General features: G+C 38.8%; 1 long non-coding RNA gene across 1 annotated transcript in view; it reads left to right on the forward strand.

Moving 5' to 3' along the window:
• The window catches only part of LOC116470869 (uncharacterized), a 143755-nt gene that overhangs the window by 117155 nt on the left and 9627 nt on the right, over window positions 1-16973 (forward strand). Inside the window, exon 3 of the long non-coding RNA XR_004248674.2 lies at window positions 9603-9720. This is a non-coding gene — a long non-coding RNA (uncharacterized LOC116470869). The remainder of the gene's footprint in view (window positions 1-9602; window positions 9721-16973) is intronic.

The raw sequence follows: 16973 nt of genomic DNA on the forward strand, positions 1-16973 counted from the left end.
CAAAGCCCTCACCCTGGCCTCTGCACTTGCCCATCTGCGTGCTCCCCCTCTCGCAAGGGGTTTCAGCAGACGGGGCTACTGAATAGGCGAGCCACACCCTTGTCGCACGCCCTGCAAGGGGAATCAGGGAACTCTTCCGTTTCATTGCTTTGACCACATCCTATAAATCTTGTTCTCCTTGTCTTTCAGCTCCAATTTGTTTATACATTCAGTTTTTACTTTTGACTTTACTCATGATTTATTACAGAAAGATGTTTAACAATTTTCAAGCAAATGGAATAATTGTTGCTCCTCTTTCGTTGTTAATTTATTATTCGTTGGAGTTAGAAAATTGTTGCTAAAATAAATTCTGCATTTTGAAATTTATCAAGAGCATGTGTGTGAATGTATGTGTTTGGGTATGCATAGGTATGTGGTCAATTTTTGTAAATATTCTATGAATCTTAAGAAGAATGTATATTCTCTTACTGTGGAGTATACTGTTCTGTTAATGTGTATTAGGTAAAATGTACATATATATATATATATAAAATCTTTTAGAAAAGTTTTCTTTTTTTTAATGATACCTTTTCTGAGTAAGGACACACTCCCCAAATCTTTACCTTGTTCTTATCTTTTAGTGAGAGTTTGGCTAGGTATAGAATTCTAGATTCAAAATGGCCTTTCCCCAGTATTGTAATGATATTGTCCCTTTATTTTCTAGCAACTGTATTTGCAGATAAGAAGTTCAATGTTAATCTGATTCTGTTTCCTATTGGTATACTCTTTGTTTCTATGAAATGTTTTAGGATAGTCTCTTTATTGTTTCTTTCCAAAATTTCATCAAGATAAGCCTAGTGGGTTTTGTTTTTCTTTTTAATTTGAGGTTTTTCATCTGAAGGATGAGGATATTTTACTCTATTATTATTTTTATTTCTTCCCCTTCATCCCCTCTCTTCTGTTTTTTTAGAATGCCTAATAAATGGATGAATATTCTTCTGGGTCTCTTCCTCATGTTCTTTAGGTTTTCCCCTATATTTTTCACCTCTTTGTCCTTCTGGACTACTTAGTAGGAGAATCACTTGACTCTATTTTCTGCCTATTTGATTCTTTAGCTGTGTACATTTTTCTTTTTGAGCCGCCAATAGATGGTGATCACATTTTTTACTTTGGAGATCTCCCTTGTTGCTTTTTCACTACAATATATTATTTTCTTTTGAACACAGTATCTCTTCAAACCAATCTGAGGAAATTATTCGTATTTTGAAGTTTTATTTAGTTTCTTGTGTTTACATTGCTTTGTAGTTTTCTTTCATTTGCTTGGATTTTGTTATTTCCCTAGGGGTTAATTTTTCTACTTGTTGAGTTTAGAACTTTGTTGTTGTTATTGTTATTATAGTTGATATATTTATGGTTGATTTTCCTCAAATATTTAGATATTCTGGTTATCTGTTCTTAGCTATAGATGTGAATCCTAGCCTGAATGAAAATCACTGCTCTTAGGCTGGGTGTGGTGGCTCATGCCTGTAATCCCAGCCCTTTGGGAGGTCGAGGCAGGTGGATCACCTGAGGACAGGAGTTCAAGATCAGCCTGGCCAACATGGGGAAACCCCGTCTCTACTAAAAATACAAAAAATTAACCAAGCATGGTGGTGTGTACCTGTAATCCCAGCTACTCGGGGGGCCGAGGCAGGAAAATCACTTGAACCTGGGAGGTGGAGATTGGAGTGAGCCAAGATCGTGCCACTGCACTCCAGCCTGGGTGACAGAGCAAGACTGTGTCTCAAAAATTAAAAAAAATTCACTGCTCATGTGACACAGAAACAGGTTCTGGTTACAGGAGCCCTGGGAGCTTATGTAGGGAAAGTATGAATGAGATCACAAATGCCAAAAGCTCCAGTCCCTCACAGTAACCATAGGTTGTAGTACTGCTCTGCTTCTCCAGCCTCAGGTACTCTGGAATTTTCTATGCCCCAACTTTCACTTTAGAGAGGTGTTCTCATGGCTTGAATCTGGAGTCTGTAGCTCTAAGAAGTAACTACTCTCTTCATGACATCAGGGACATGGGTGGACACTGAAGTAAATGTTTTGAAATCCTTTAATTAGTCACCTTACTAACAGTCTTCATCCTGCTCTTTCCCCTAGTTCCCACTGGTTCTGCTCTTTGGATTATTTGGGGTCACAGTTGGGAAAACACACTCTGTTTGACCTTCTGTTTCTTCTATATGAGATTGTGGTTTCCTCAGCTCTCTTAGTTTCCACTTTCCATCTAGTCTGAATGACTCTATATCCTCTAGAAATTTGATTGGTTGCAGTACTTTCGAATTTCCCACTCTATTACGGATTCACTTTTTATGTGTATGTATATGTGGCTTTCTGTCATCTTAATGGGATTTCTTTCCCCCACAGTAAACTTTTGTATTCAGTTAGCCAATGTGAACCAGAAAGCCAACTCTTTGTTTAGGACTTCAATATATAACCAGGACTTTTCCTTTTTATTGTTCCCTGTGTTGAAAAGGATTTAGAACAGATCTCTCAAATCAGGTCAGAAGTATTCTTTTTGTTTTTTGAGACAGAGTCTCGCTCTGTCGCGCAGGCTGGAGTGCAGTGGTGTGATCTCGGCTCACTGCAACCTCTGCCTCCGAGTTCAAGCGATTCTCCTGCCTCAGCCTCCTGAGTAGCTGGGATTACAGGCATGCACCACCACGCCCGGCTAATTTTTGTATTTTTATTAGAGACGGGGTTTCACCACATGTTGGTCAGGCTGGTGTCGAACTCCTGACCTCAGGTGATCCACCCGCCTCGGCCTCCCAAAGTGCTGGGATTACAGGCGTGAGCCACCGCGCCCGGCCCAGGTCAGAAGTATTCTGAGCTATGCCCAAACATGCTGTTTTCTGCTTCATGATTAGAGTCTCTTGCTGAGGCACATGTCAGATGTCTTCTACTTCAGGGTAAGAACTTGGGGACCACCTTTATCTCAAAGGCTCAAACTTTGAGCATGTTTCTCAAAATCCACTTTACATTTATCTCAGGAAGTATCAGAACCTTTATACAACAAGAACTCCTGGTTATCTTTTCATCCCAGAGTCTCCAAGGATATACAGATTAGGTCCCCTCAAATTCACTCATGTTTGTGTAACATTTCTCACCTTATCTAGACTTTTACACTGGTATTTCATTTGAGCCTCTTGATAATTTTCTTGTAGTTATAGAATATTATCCTCATTTGGCACATGAGGAAATTTATTCAGACAGGTTCTTTGCCAAATTATACAAATACAAAATGGAAAAGCCAGTTCATAAGCCCCAGAATTCTTTTTCTGAGTACAGTGTTTTGCTTCTATACCTCCTGTGGACTGCAGTATAGAAAGCTGAGGTGAGATCAATGTCCTTAGACCAAGATTGGTTTTAAATCTAGATATGTATCCTTGAGGCTAGACAGTAATTGAACTAGACTCTAGGAATTTGGTTCAATATTTACTGAGAAGAGTATGTCTGCCGATGACAGATTAAGTTTTTATATTATTTTAAAAAGTCGTAGAACTAGCTACTCCTTAAAGAAGCTCCCCTGAGAAAAACATAGGAATTTCATGAATTATTTCTTTAAGATGCTTGGTGACCTGTATTAACTCCATTTTTCTGTCCAGGTTCACTTTATTGTGTTATCAGTGATTTATTGCTGTTTAACAGGCCCCTTCCATGCCCCAAGCTTAGTAGCTTAACACAGCTGCCATTTATTATTGCTCCCAAATTTACCAGTCAGCTGGGTAGTTCTGCTGATCCAGCCAGGCTTGGCTAATCTCTGCTGGGCTCACTCATGTGTCTGTGGTCAGCTTGAGGATTGACTGGAGGCTAGCTGTTGTACTCATGTGTTTGGTCATTGGCTGGCTTGCTACTGGCCAGGATGATGCCTCTTATCCAGCAGGACAACGCAGCTTTATTCATGTGGTGGTGTCCAAGCTCCAAGAGAGCAAGTGGAAGCAAGCCTTTTGAGCTTTAAGATTAGAAGTGGTACAATGTCACTTCTGCATTTTGTTGGTCGAAATAATTCATAAAGCCAGTCCAGGTACAAAGAGTAGTGAGGGAGTTGCAAAGTCATATTTAAAGGGTCATGAATACAGAAAGAAGAATTGCCATAATTTTTGCAAACAATCTATCATACCTGGCCTTTGTACACATGCCTCAGTTGCTATGAGTGTTGACTGCCAAAGGGTCACAGATGCCTCTGGCTATGAACAGACTTGTGTCACCTCAAAGTTCGTATGGTGAATCCCTAATCCCCAAAGTTACCGTATCTGGATATAGAGTTTTCAGGAGGTAATTAAGGTTAAATGAGATCATAGAGGTCGGGTCCTAACTCAATAAGGCTGTGACTTTATATGGAGAGAAAGAGCATTTTTTTTCTTTCTCTCTGTGCCATGTGAGGACACAGCAAGAACGCAGCAACCTGCAAGCCAGGAAGCGGGCTCTCATAAGAAACCACCTGTGCTGGACCTTGATCTATGACTTCTATTCTCAGAACTGTGAGGAAATAGAGCCATCCAGTCTGTGCTATTTTGCTATGGCAGCCCAAGCTAACAAATACACCTCTCCACTTTTGAAGAATTACCCTGTGCTGAAGGGGACTGCCTTGCCCTAGAGATTATGCCCTCATCTTTCATGTGGGAGGAAGGAGGTGCAGCTCACAGCAAATGGCTCATGGATGTGGGAGTATAAAAGGCTGGTCCTCAATAGGCAACAACGCTGTATGATTTAAGCCCCAGAGCCTTCCTGTGGATCAAGGCAAGGCTAGCTTTTGTCTGAGACCACATCCTTGCTCTTTTATCCCTCTCTAGTCTTACTTTCGTCTCCCCTTTACAGGTTTTTCGTGATGAGGACTCTTTCAGTAATTCATAGGCACCCAATTCCCTGACTCAGGACCTATTTCTAGGGATCCCTACCAAGACAGATGTTTTATGATCATAGGATATTAAAAGACAGCCCTTGTCATTAGTACATATTTATAAGCAGAGTTGCATATTTCAGCTTAGTTGCAGTCTCTGTGAAATTTCAAAATGCTATTCTACACTTTGATAAAAATAACAATGGTTATTAACATCTACTGAGTGCTTACTAGGCTCTCTGCTGAGTATATAACATATGATCTCATTTAATCTTCACCATAACCATATGAGATAACTACTGTTACTCTCAGTTTTTATACTTCTAGTGTTTTCTAAATCATTTTGTATCTGGGATTTTGGTCTATGATTCTTTGCTCTAGCAACAAAAGACTTCTGGGCCTGCATAAAAATAGACTTTGGCACATGACATTCAGGAAACACCTGATAAGTGTCACAGACAAGACAAGTTGGCCTTTCTTCAACTTGAAAAATCAGGACTCTCTGGATTCATTATTGAACAGTATTGACAGGGAAACCTAATGGTCTATGGAACATTCCTGTTCAAAACCCTAAATCTTTTCAGTGAAGTTAGCTGGTAATTGTGGTGTGCTACTTTGGTGTTTCAAAGTGCTTTGCTAAATAACACATTTGTGGGTCTAGGCATATCCATCTTAGTTTTTAAAAAGTTTTACCCTCTCAAGTTTCCACTAAGTAAGGTCCATTCATACAACAAGCATGTCTTAAGTATTCATCACTGCTTGTTAAGTAATTCTCTGTCTCTCTCAATCGCTCTCTCTTTGTATATATATGTGTGTGTGTGTGTGTGTGTGTGTGTGTGTGTGTGTATGTGTTGTGGGCATCACAGGAAGATAAAAAATGAGTCCATATCAACTGTTCAAGTCAGTGAATCCCTAATTTCAGCAGCTGCAGCAGGAAATAGGAAATCTTATAAAGGGAGGGTCAAGGAACAGGCATCAATTCTTTGTTAGTTGCATGGCAATGCTTTGTCTTTTTCAGTTTAGGTGGAAATGGCCTCTGGCTCCAAGGGAAAATCCAGAAAGGAAGACCAGATAATACTGTGTTTGGCATGATCCTAAGCCAGAAACCAAGGCTTAAAGGACTCTCCTCAGTGTTACACAGCTAGGAAGTGGTGCAATCAGAAATTGATCAGGGGTGCACCACTGCCAGCTGAAATAGCAGGAAATGAAAGAGTAAGCAACGTGATGGATGTAAAGGGTGCTTCCTGGAGAGCAGCTCATATGGTGCAAAGTTTCTTCTACAATGAAAGCAAACTCCAACAGGTGGCATTCCGTGTAGCTTTCATGATTCCACCTACCTGAACTAGATCCCTGTAAGTTTATTAAGGGGATTGTAGCTGGACTTACAATATTAAATCGGTTACCCAGAAGTAGAACAGCCATTTGAAGAGAAGGGGAGCTTGAGAGACAGACGGAATAATGAATATGTCTCTGATTCTGGTTGGTTTGAAATGTCTGCTACAACTGATGAGAAAATGCTAAGAGGCTTAAACTTTGGAGTTTTGTAAAGAAAGTTTCTCTGGAAAGTAAATAATAAAGACATAATTCTTTCAGTGAAAGAAACACAGCCTAATTTAACAGGAGATTTGGTACCTTGTTCTGCACGGAACCAGAGATTGAAGGCTGCCACTGGGCATTCTATGAATTCCCATGGAGTGGGGGTACTCACTGGCATCGAGCCCATGAGTGACCCACCTGTTCGCACACCACATAGGAAGGATCCACATGGATAGCTTAAGTTCCCCAAAACCATTTGTTTTATCTAAAAGAAACACAGTCACCCCAGAGGCTTATGGATGTGCAGTCTAGTCTCACTTTTAAAGGATTTTTATGTATCCTTGTGTCTTTGAAGGCAAAACTAGCAACTGCTTTTTACATCTATCCAAGCTAATCTTTCCCTGCTTTAAGCAGGCAGACAGGAAATGCAGTTTGCTTCTATTGCCTAACATGCAGGAGGTATATAAAAGAGAGAAATAAGAAAAAAAAGTGAGAGCATAAGGTAAACAGATTGGGTGAGATCAAAAAAGGAAAATAGGAGCCTGGTGAGCAATCCTTGGCAGGGTGCCTAGAGCAGCTTCAGGAGAGGGACAGAGCCCAGCAAGAGCATTTCCTGCTTTGGGTTAAAACAATAAATTCAACTATCCTCTATGAGGTGGTCTATTTATCCTGTGCAGCATTAGGTCATTAATTTGAAAATTACAGGTAGTAATAAAAACAGCAGTTATTTTTTTAACACCTAGATGAATGGGCCTCTCCCTGCTTCACCCACTGCACACCTGGGTTATATTAATATTATCTGGTGTGTGGGTAGTTTCCCAGAAAGTTTCAGCCTGCGTGAAAGCTTGAACAGCCTTGTCGCTTCTCTAAAACTTCTTGTGTTTTCTATATACTTCTATTTCCCTCAGCCCATAATCTTCAATAGAAACTAAAGGATAATCACCATACAAGCTAAGAAGAAGTATTTTTTTCATAATCATAATAATTGCTGGAATTAACAAAATCCTAAATTGTCTTCTGTCACAGCATACCCGAGTGGCTTCATGTTTGCCTGCCTTTCAGTAGTCATCAGTTTCCCTCATCCACAGGACTTTGGAAGCTTCCTAAGTACTCCTTGCTATCATTCCACCTGGCCTTTCTTCAGGAAGTGGATGAATCTGGCTTTCTCTTTTCACATCGCCAGCTTGAAAAACCTTGGACTTAGGGGAATTTGCCTTAGATGTCTAGCTATATGACTATAAACTGTTTCCCATGTCAAAGTTTCCTGATGCTTATACAACCTATCAGACCACAGTCCTTTGAACTCTGGGCAGGTGTATGGTTTTACAGTGCAATATTTTAAGAGAATTTGTTTTAATCTTCCAGCTAAGCCTCTTTATACAAACACGGCTGCCAAGAGAACAAATGCAACTCACTTACAAGTTGTTTGTCTAGTTAACACTAAGTACGCAAATCAGTTTCCTGTTCACACAAAGGATTTTCTTGTGTTTGAAATCTTTGACCAACAGTACGTTGGCTTGGATTTTTACGGAGAATTCACAATGTTAATTATCTATAGTGCTCTGTGCACCAGGATGTGAGGTGACTTAGTAAGCAGCTGGTTAGTACCAAACAAGTATATTGCCTGAGTTTTTGAAAAGGACCTTTGTGTGCATAGTGGGGAGGCACCACAAAGGGGCCACATGGAAACAGAGGTTCAGCATGCAGTGAAAGGTATCAGGAAGTTGGAAGACAGCACAGAGGAAGGGAAAAGGAAAGCTTTATTGTAAGGATAAAACTAAGACAAGGGATTACAAATCATTAATTTTTTTCTCAGGGTTTTTGTTCAAGGTTTTCCTCTTATGCTACTTTTCTTGCATGTGTTTCTTCCTTTTTCTTTAAGAAAAATGAAGGCATTCACATCAATAAGCATTTTCAAAGAGACTCGAGTCTTGAGTCTTAATGCAATAGGACTGCATTATCATTAAAAGACAAGTTGTATGCAGCATCAGCAACAGAAGCCCAGCAGCCAGAGCCATATGGGAGCATTGCTAATATGTACAGTACAACACAGAGACACTTAACTGTAGAAGCATAACCTCCCCCCACCCATGTATGCATTTATGTACTTTATTCTCATTGCCAAGCTCTTTAAATTTTTTCTCTTCACGCATTTACCTAAGGCTGTTTCCCTTCAGCCCAGAGAAGTTAGACATAACTTGCACATTGCCCTGGGGAAAGAAAGATGTTATGCAACTGGAATAACAAAGGTAGCATAGTCTTGATTCTTAAGCTCAAAACTGCTGGTTTAGAAGGAAGACAGAAAAAAATCAGAAGCATCCTAATAGAACTAGTATCTCTTATGGTCAAATCTGGGAAATGGGAATATGATGGAACCCTTTCTGTGTGTGCATTTTGGAAAACAGAGTGAAACTTATAACCATGGTTTGAATTAGGCAATAGCAATTCTCAGGGAAATGATCCTTTCTCCCATGCCACCCTGATATGGCAGCTGACAGGTATAGATGAGAACTGGTGACACAGTGGATCCAGGCAGGAGAGGGCCAGAAAGAGTCTCCTCAGTTTTATGTGCTCTTGAAGTTGTGGGCAAAGGCATGTGAAAAGTTCCCCAAGCCCCTAGAGCAGGTCACTGATCCAAGCTGAGGAGAACCACTGTGCTACATAGGTCTTGTTGTGGCAGGAATGAGATGTTGCATTGTTAGCAGGGGGTTGAAGCTACCTGCTAGCAGATGGATGACAGGATGCTACATGGGAGCCAGGCCAAGGTCTGCAGCTCCTCCAGCCACCATGGGAATAAGCACCACACTTTGTCTCTGCCCAGGACCAGATAGGATGAGTCACACCTGGAGCAGGAGGCCAGCATGGGCCTGACACAGATATGGACACCTGCTGCCCACTGCTGCAGGGGTGCCATCTGCTTACATTCTCTCACAGCTTATTAGTGTGAACCCCAGGAGGAGGATACATAAAAACAATTCATAACAGGCTGTTTTTTTTTTCTACTAAATTTTATATTTGAGATAATTGTCAATTCACTTGCAGTAAGAAATAATACAGAAAGATCCAGGTACCATTTACACAGTATTCCCTAGCGGTAACAGTTTACAAAACAATGTAAACCACAGCCAGGATATTGTCAAGGTATAGAACATTTCCACCAACACAAGGAAATTCATGTTGCCCTTTTCTTTTTTTTTTTTTTCAGATGAAATCTTGCTCTGTTGCTCAGGCTGGAGTGCAGTGGTGTGAAATTGGCTCACTGCAACCTCACCTCTCGGGTTCAAGCGATTCTGCCTCAGCCTCTTGAGTAGCTGGGACCACAGGTACGCACCACCATGTCCGGCTAATTTTTGTATTTTTAGTACAGACGGGGTTTCACCATATTGGCCAGCCTGGTCTCGAACTCTTGACCTCATGATCCACCCGCCTCAGCCTCTCAAAGTGCTGGGATTACAGGCATGAGCCACCGCGCCTGGCCCATGTTGCCCTTTTATAAACATACCTGCTTCCCTCTCCAGCACTTACAGCTGGCAACCCCTAATCTGTCCTCTATTTCTATAATTTTGCTTTTCTGAGAAAGTCTTTATTTCTTCACTTTTGAAGAATAACTTTGCTGATATAAAATCCTAGGTTGGTGATTTCCCTTGTTCCTCTATAGGTAAGGTATTTTTTCCTCCTGTGGCCTTATTCAAGACTTTCTCTTTGTCTCTGCTTTTTTTTCACTTCAATATAATATGCATAAATATGTATGGGTTATTTATTGATTTTTTAATTTATTATTCTGCTTGGAATACTCTGAGCTTCTTGGATGTGTGATTTGATAACTACATTCACTTTGGAAAGTTCTCCACATTACTTCAAATATTTTCAGAGTGTCTAGCTATTGTAGTACCTTTGCCTTCACATATAGATTTTAGAATAATCTTTTAAATAGGTAAAAAAAATTGCTGGGATTTGACTGGAATTGTATTGAACCTGTATATTAATTTGGGGAGAGTGTCACTATATCAAGTCTACTAATCTATAAAGACAGTATTTATCTCCATTTATTTAGACCTTCTTTGATTTTTTAAATTAGCATTTTACAATTTTCACCCTACAAGTCCTCTGTGTTTTGTTAGATTTACACCTAAGACATTTTTGTAAAAAGTGATTATAATGATAATGCATTTTTTATTTTGGTGTTTTTAATTACATGTTCATTGCTACTATATAAAAATACAATTAGTTGTTGTATTTTTATCTTGTATCCTGAGACCTTGCTGAACTCATTTATTAGTCCTAGAAGGCTTGGTTTTTTTGTTTGTTTTGTTTTGTTTTTGTTTTTGTTTTTGATACTTGGGATTTTCTACAACTTTTCAAAGAGGGACAGTTTTATTTCTTCTTTTCCAACCTGTATTCCTTTTCTTTTCTTTTCTTGCCTTATTGCACTGGCTGTGATTTCCAGCATTATGCTGAATAAGAATGGTGAGACTGGAAATTCTTGCTTTGTTCCCAGTCTTAGAAGGAAAGCAATCAGTCTTTCATTATTGAGTATAATGATACTTATAAGTTTTTTTATAAATGCTCTCCAGAAAAAGAGTAAGTTCTTTGTAAGAGAATAAGTTGATTAAGTTTCCTTCTATCTCTATTTATCTGAGAGTTCTTAGTTACAGATACTGAATTTTGTCAAGTGTTTTTATCAATTGATATGGTCATGTAATTTTTTTAGCCTGTTAAAATTGTAGATTACATTGATTGAATTTAGCATATTGCACCAGTCTTGTATCTCTGGAATAAACTCCACTTGGTCATGGTCTATAATTATTCTTCATTATTGTTGAATACCATATGTTTTTGTTTTACAGAATTTTTTGAGCCTATATTTTGAGATATATTGGCCTTAATGTTCTTTGTCTGGTTTTGATATCAAGGCAATACTAGCTTTATATAATAAATTGAAAAGTGTCCCCTCCTTGTGATGGTTAATTTCATGTGTCAATTTGACTAGCCTAGCCTACAGTAACCAGATATTTGGTCAAACATTATTCTAATTGTTTTTATGAACGTACTCTTTAGATGATAGTAACATGTAAATCTGCAGACATCAGGTAAAGCAGATTACCCTCTGTAATATGAGTGAACCTCATCCAACCCCCTATGAAGGAGGGAGAATTCTATCAACAGGCTACCTTTGGACACAAACTGCAACATCAACTCTTCCCTGGGTCTGTCATATGCTGGCCTACTTTACAGATTTTGGGTTTGCCAACCTCTGCAACCATATCAGTCAATTCCTTAAAATAAATTCCCTCTGTCTTTCTATAGTAGATATACACATGTATATATATGGGCCTGGAGATTTCTTTTCTTGAGATCTCAAATGGTTAAACCAGTTTCCTTAATATTTATAGGTCTACTCAGATGGTCTGTTTCATTATTGGCTGAGTTGTGGTAATTCATATTTTTTGAGGAATTGGTCCATTTCATCTAAATTGTCAAATTTAGGCTTATAGACTTCTTTCTAGTATTCTCATATTATCCTTTGATGTTCATACTGATATCCCCTGTTACTGATATTGCATACTGTGTCTTCTTTCTTGTCAGTCTTGTGGACGTTGTCAATTATATTTATTTTAAAAAAAAATCCTAGGTCTTTTTTTTCATTGATTTTCTTTATTGTTTTATTGTTTTCTATTTAATTGACTTATTTTTATTGTTTCATACTATCTGCTTGCTTTGGGTTGATTTTGCTCCTCTTTTTCTAGTTTCTTTAGAAGAAACCGTAACTATTGATTTGAGACTTTTCCTCATTTATAATATTTACATTTGGGGCTATAAAATTCTATTCAGCACTGCTATAGAAATGTCCCACAAATTTTAATAGTAGTATTTTCATTTTCATTTAGTTCAATGTACTTTTAAAATTTTTCTTGGGACTTCTTTATCCCATGGCTTACGTATAGTGTTTGGCTTCTACGTTGGAGATTTTCCTATTATTGTTCTTTAATTGATTTCTAGTTTAATCCCATAGTGGTCAGAGAACACTATCTATATGATTTCAGTTCTTTTAAATTTTTTGCCATTGTTTTATGGCCCAAAATATGGTTTATCTTGGTATATGTTCCATGAGCACATAAGAAGAATGTGTATTATGGCCGGGTGCAGTGGCTCACGCCTGTAATCCCAGCACTTTGGGAGGCCGAGATAGGTGGATCATGAGGTCAAAAGATCAAGACCATCCTGGCCAACATGGTGAAACCTGCCTCTACTAAAACTACAAAAATTAGCTGGGTGTGGTGGCGTGTGCCTCTATTCCTAGCTACTCAGGAGGCTGAGGCAGGAGAATCGCTTGAACCCGGGAGGCGGAGGTTGCAGTGAACTGAGATCGTGCCACTGCACTCCAACTTGGGAGACAGAGCGAGGCCGCTTGTCAAAAAAAAAAAAAAAAGAAAGAAAAAAAGAAGAATGTGTATTCTTCTTTTTTTGAGTGGAGTGTTCTATAAACGTTGATTAGATTCTAGTGATTAATAGCACCATTAAGTTCTATATCCTTGCTGATTTTCTGTCTATTAGGGGTGTTGAAATCTTCAGCTATAATTTTGGATTTATTTTTCCTGTTAGTTCGATCAGATTTCGTTTCACATGTTTTGCAGGTCTGTTTGGTGTATATACATTCACCATTGCTATGTCTTCTTGGTCGACTGACTTTTTTAAAATCATAGTATAATGTTCCTTTCTCATGCTAGTGATTTTGATACCTCTGAAGCCTATTTTATCTCTTAATAGAGCCACCCTTGCTTTCCTTTGATCACTGTTTGCATAATGCATCTCTTTTTGTTTAAAAAATTTTAATCAGTCTATGTTGTTATTTTTGAAATGAGTTTCTTAAAACTATATATTGAACATTATATAGTTTGATATATAGTTTTGTCTAGTCTACCATTATCTATGTTTTAATCTGTGTATTTAGGTCATTTACATTTACATATAACCACTGCTATTACAGGGTTTAAGTCTGCATTTTGTTTCTTATTTTCTGTTTGCTCTTTTTCTCTGTTTAATTTTTTCTGTCTTTTGTGTTATTTGAATATTTTTTTAATTCAATTTTGATTCACTATACCATTTTTAAAGTGTATTTCTTTGTATAGCTTTTGTTAAGTGATTATTTTAGGTATTACATTCTATACTCACAACTTATTAAAATCTACTGTTGGCCAAGCATGGTGGCTCATACCTGCAATGCCAGCATTTTTGGAGGCCAAGACAGGTAGATAGCTTGACCCTGGGAGTTTGAGACCAGCCTAGGCAACATACTGACACCCTGTCTCTACAATAAATTAAAACAAAACAAAACAAAATGCCAGGAGCACTGGTGCACACCTGTAGTCCCAGCTACTTGGGAGACTGAGGTGGGAGGATGCCTTGAGCCCAGGAGATGGAGGCTGCATTGAGCCGTGATTGAGTCACTGCACTCCAGCCCAGATGACAGAGTGATACCCATTCTCAAAGAAAAAAAAAAATCTACCACTGGAGATGAAAAAGTATTGCAAGATTTCAAATATTTTTTTTTCTCATTACAACCTTCACCTCCTGGGCCTAAGTGATCCCCCACCTCGGTCTCCCAAGTAGCTGGGACAACAGGTACACATCTGGCTAATTTTTGTATTTTTTGTTGAGATGGGGTTTTACCATGTTGCCCAGGCTGGTCTCAAACTCCTGGGCTCAAGCGATCTGCCCACCTCGGCCTCCCACAGTGCTGAGATTACAGGTATGAGCCACTGTGCCTGGCCCTCAATGAATTTTTAATGTTACTTCTCTTAATCCTGTGTGGATTATTTTGAGGCTGAAAGGTGTACCAGTGCCATTTCATTATCCAACCCATTGTGATTCTGTAGAACTCTTTCAAAGAAATGGAACAGAATGAAGACTCTTATAAAATGCTCTCTGACAGGGAGGACAATTAGGTTGTTCATTTTGTGAAGCCACTATACTCCACCGTAACTTTGGTCACCAGAAGAGAAGGAAGAAGCATCTATGAGCATCTGATTGGTGTAAGACACAGCATGGGTGTGCTTTCCCAAGTTATCTCACTTTAAGGGAAGTTCTAATCAACCTCATTCTGGGGTAATTTTCACCAGACTCATAACAAAACTTCACTGTCTCAGTGCTGGCTGGAAATAATACAAAAATTTTAACTCTCTCTTTTCATTTATCTGGGTGAAGTGCTAAAGAAGTTCAGATCAGTAGTTTCCTGTTTAGTCTTTAGCTATTACAGTTAATCGCACCTACTTAAGACATCTGGAAAAACTCTACTCGAATCAAACATAAAGGACAACTATTGTAGCACAAAGAAAAAAATAACTTGTATCTCGATTTTCCACTTAGTAACGTGACATATCTTATTTCATCCAAGGATTTACTCTGTAGAGAGCTCACTAAATCAGTAGAATGTTTGTTTGTTTGTTTGTTGGGACTTATGACTTACAGATTTACCAAACATTTCCCTATGGGGAAAAATCACAAATATCCCAACCTATTAAGGGTTATTACTAGTACTGATGAGAACAGATGTTTCTTGGGGTTGATTCCCTGGAAGATATTTTCCGTGCATTTGGTTTGTAATGCAACTATTTTATTTTCCAATTTTAATTGCTAAAAAGGAAATTTACTTAAAGACACAGGCTCTCTTTTAAAAATTTAATTCCTTTTTCTCAGTAAAGATTGAGTTCTCTAGTTCTTGCTGAAAAAGTAGCAGATGGGAATAAGCTCTCTCAAATTATACATCACTCTAGGGGCCTATTGAATTTCAATATTGGATGGGGTCTCAGGCAAACATCACTATGCTCTGATGCTTGAAACAACTCCCTCCATTATAGTTAGCCCTTCCACAGCCTGAGCTCCTGACTCACAGGCACTCTGACATCTTTACGAGATAACTGCTATATTTCACAACTGCAGAGCAAACACCAAGAAGGAAAAAAAAAATTCTGTCTTCAAAATCTCAGTTTATTAAAGTATGTAGCAACCAGCAATCTAGAGAACAACCTCATGGAATAGGTCTAAGTTTCTATGGCAAAATAGTATGATTGGGTAACTCCCAGAGGATAATCGGATTAATTTAAATTCTTGGCATCTTTGCTACGCTGGAGGTCAGGTAGAGAAGAAAGGAAGCCACGGCTCTTCTGTACCCCTAGACCTTCCTTCAGAAATATGAATCTGCAGACTGAAGCCCTAGACCTTCATCTGAGTGCCTGAATCTGCAATCTACTGCAGATGCTAAATGACCTGGCTCTCTGAAGACTATCTGCCCCTACAAAGTAGCATTCATCCTCTCCAGAAGGTCCAGAGCATGGAGAATTTTTAAAAAATTCCTTCTAATCAATTTCAAATATATTTGTAAGAGAAACTACGGCATAGAAAACCTCTCCTTCTCCTGATTTCTTTTTACCAGCCATTTCTTGAACCTACTATTTAATAAGCTTAAAAGGTATAGTAAACTTCTCTGAGGCGATAATAAGAAACTATATTATTCTATGCATAAATTTGGGCTAAATCTAGACATCTGACACGATTGCTAGAGCATATGATATGTACAAGCTCAGAATAAGTATTCAGTAACTTTCTTGAGTGAACGAGTGAATATATACTCTGGCTGTTAATCTATTTTAAAAAAATAGAAAGCTTTAACAAAAATGACAGTGTGGTGAGAAGATTTATACTTCAGTACTGCTCTGTAAGTCTTTGAATAGTAGAGGATGGTATGGCAGAGAAAGAGACTTTGTTTTAGCTTAAACACTCTCATATGAATCCAGGCTTGGTGACTCATAGCTGTAATCCCAGTGCTTTGGGGAGGCCAAGGCAAAAGGATTGTTTTAGGCCAGGAGTTCAAGACCAGGCTAGGCAATAAATTGAAACCCCATCTCTGCAAAAAATTAAAAAATTAGCCAGGTGTGATGGCATGTGCCTGTGGTCCTAGCTACCAGGGAGGCTTAAGTGGGAGGATTGCTTGAGGCCAGAGGTTCAAGGTTGCAGTGAGCTATGCTTGTACCACTGCCCTCCAGCCTGGGTGACAGAGTGAGATCCTGTCTCAAAACAAACAGACAAAAAAGACATACAAAACTTTGATATGAGTTATCAGCAGCTGGATTTCTAGAGTTATGGCTTTAATTCATCTTTGGAGATGCCTTCCTTTATATTAGAAAGTCACAAAAATGGTCATTTAATTATGAGAATGCAAATACGTACTTCTCGAGATGGAAGTCACCGTATATCTGAGTGCAGATGCACAGATTGAGATACTAAGCAGTCTGTAAAGTAGTGTGTATTGAGAACATTTCCTCCTAAATATAGATTTTTATAGGACTTCTGGTATCCCACAGAGAGTGTCATTTAGACTTGAATAACCCAGGTTCTAGGACATATAGTTGAAGTTCGTGAGGTCAGGCCGCTGACCTTAAAGGGAAGTTTGAAGATCAAGTGAGTAGAATGTCTATATGTGGGTAGAATGTCTATATGTGGGTATCCTGCCTTCAGAAAATGCTGGTTCTGATAGTAATCACTTACCCATTTACCTATGCTTGTGATGTGGATAAAA

Source organism: Hylobates moloch, unplaced genomic scaffold (genome assembly GCF_009828535.3).
Source record: "Hylobates moloch isolate HMO894 unplaced genomic scaffold, HMol_V3 SCAFFOLD_6, whole genome shotgun sequence".
Taxonomy (NCBI): Eukaryota; Metazoa; Chordata; class Mammalia; order Primates; family Hylobatidae; genus Hylobates; species Hylobates moloch.